The sequence below is a fragment of the Atta colombica genome, unplaced genomic scaffold, assembly GCF_001594045.1.
Source record: "Atta colombica isolate Treedump-2 unplaced genomic scaffold, Acol1.0 scaffold82, whole genome shotgun sequence".
In the NCBI taxonomy this organism is placed as follows: Eukaryota; Metazoa; Arthropoda; class Insecta; order Hymenoptera; family Formicidae; genus Atta; species Atta colombica.
In genome coordinates, this window is record NW_017259575.1 from 718,917 (window position 1) to 721,361 (window position 2,445).

The 2,445-nt window shown below is 45.2% G+C and overlaps 1 protein-coding gene across 1 annotated transcript in view; it reads left to right on the forward strand.

Annotated features, from left to right (window-relative positions):
- The window catches only part of LOC108692775 (myocyte-specific enhancer factor 2), a 69,397-nt gene continuing 66,952 nt past the window's right edge, over positions 1 to 2,445 (forward strand). The window contains exon 1 of the mRNA XM_018201202.1: positions 1 to 541. The gene's annotated coding sequence lies outside the window, so the exon portion shown is untranslated. The remainder of the gene's footprint in view (positions 542 to 2,445) is intronic.

Consider the following 2,445-nt stretch of genomic DNA (forward strand, 5'->3'; position numbering starts at 1 on the left):
TAGATGTCGGCAGCCGCGGTGGTTCTCGCGAATCGCGCTCGGTATTTGTGGAAGCCCGTGCCGCCGCCGCGACGCGATAATGCCGCGCGTTTCTTAGCGATATGTAGTGCTGTGTGCGGTAGCAGCAGTGGCGTCGACCGACTCGTCGCACGTGTTTCACTGTGCGTGGAAAATCACCGAAATACGTTCGCGCATGCTCGACCGCCGATGACGTCACGAAAATTGTGCTTTTGATCAAGCAACCACTCTTCGGTGTGTATCTTTTTCTTCACCCTCTTCCTCTTTCCCTCCGTTTTTCTCTATCTTCATCTCTCTTCCCTCCCCTGCATTTTCCCTGTCGTTCGTTACATTCTTTTTCTCCCTCTATCTTTCTCTCTCTTCGTCTCGTCCCCCTTCCCATCTTCCTCTTTTCTTTCTTTTTTTTTTTTTTACTGGACGCACAATAATGTTACTGTGCAAAATCAAATAATCGCCGGGTCACACGCACACAACGAGGGAAAATCGTGGGAAAGCGGTTGGACCACTGTGCCGACGGAAAATCGTGAGTATCAGTTTGTCTTCCTTCGCCTGTTTACCTTTCAAAAGTCATCCGTCACAGAGTAGTAGCCGTAGTCTGTCGGACATGGCCTTCGCTTAGCGCGCACACCCGCGCGCGAGCGTGCGCATCTATACACACACACATGATTACATGCGCCCACGCACACACGTTCTCGTGTACATGCGCGAGCGCGCAGCAGCCGCACGCACGCACACGCATGAACGTACCTACGTCACGTCTCGGTCTTGGATTTCGATGGACCGCGAAACGGAGCGCTGTGAAAGAAGAGAGAGAGAGAGAAAAAGAATCTTCCGAAAGTCTTTCGCGCGACTAGAAGCGCCGGGATGCGTCGCGAGGCGATGTCGTCGCGAGATTTATTGATCCTCTTTGCGATGACATCGGATCGATGGTGGGCGAGAGATGACGGCAATTGTTGCAAGATTGCTGTTGCTAGAAACCGGTAGATCCGCGTTTTACATAGCAGGCCGTAGAAGGGGAAGGGCGACGGCGGAGGGGATTCCAGCAACGCCGGTAAATCCCGAATCCCGAGGGAAAAACTGAAATTGACGTTGTCGTGCAACTGCGCTCGGGATCGGTACGGTGGAGCGATGAGTGGGGGAGACGCAGACAGCATCGGCAAGCAATCCGGATGCCTCGCGGATGTCAAGGGAATCCGGGAATTCGAGCCAGCTGATACTCTCCAATATGGAACTCGGACGCCGATTGCGGGAAAGAAAGGAAAAGAGGAGGGGGGGGAGGAGAGGGAGAGAGAGATATCTCCTTCGCTCTCGAGCGAAATGTGCCGGTCGGAAAAGACGTCCCGTCAAACGCGCTGACGAAATTTCGATGGAGGAACCACGCCTTAGAGATATCCGTTGACGTCGACATTTAGTCGCTTCGACTGAGACGTTACGATTGTATTATTATTGTTTATTATTCGTTTATCGTCGTACGAGATGATTTATCGTCGACTGATTATTATCATCGGCCGATTCTTCTATACTATTTGCCAGTCTTTTTTTTTGCTTTTTGTAACGGCTCTTTGCACGGCGTATTTAATCGCTTTAAGGCTCATTAATAACGTATGTGTGGGAACATGTAATGCGTATTGGTTGCGCGTGTGTGCGTAATTTCTTATAAAAATTTATTCTTTTAGTTTGCAAAGCAACGATATTGAATCTGGTATTTTTTATTTCTTTTAATCCGACAGAAGGAATAATAGTTGCGTACAAGTGCGCACAAATGCCATGTGAATTAATTTTACGCATGTTTCTCCTTTTGTTTTTGTATGCATGGCAGACATGTCTCTCTGCGAATGATAATGTACCACGTCGAATTCTGACTTTATGCCGTCGCGAAATAATTAAATCATACATCGACTATTGATTTGCGGCGATTGAAAAGAATGCATAAAATGTTTACTGAGCGTATCTCGGTTCTCAGTCACGTTTGCAAAGGCGCATTTAGTGGAGCACGGAGACAAACGTACTTTTTTATTCTATTTTTTTTTTTTCGACAATGAAATTACATTGTAAATTCGCTTATATTTTAAGCTGATAAAGACGTAGCCTCCATGATATCGAACCCCTATCGTATAATGTGTTAAATATTATAAAACACAAGAAAAAATTTCTTACAACGCTCCGTTTTGTACCGCCATCTGCATTGAGTTGGATCTTGTTTTCGCAAAATCGCAATCGGTAATACAGAAATCTATGCGCGAATTGCAACTGCACTTTAGTCTCTGATGCTATGTCGATTTAATGCGTTTGTAGTAGTTGAAAAGCGTGATTAAATAGAATTTAGGTCATATGAAAAAATATTACAAACTCGCTAAACTCTATAACATGTATTAACTTTAGAAATAAATTAGACAAAATTAAATATTTATTTTATATATATATATA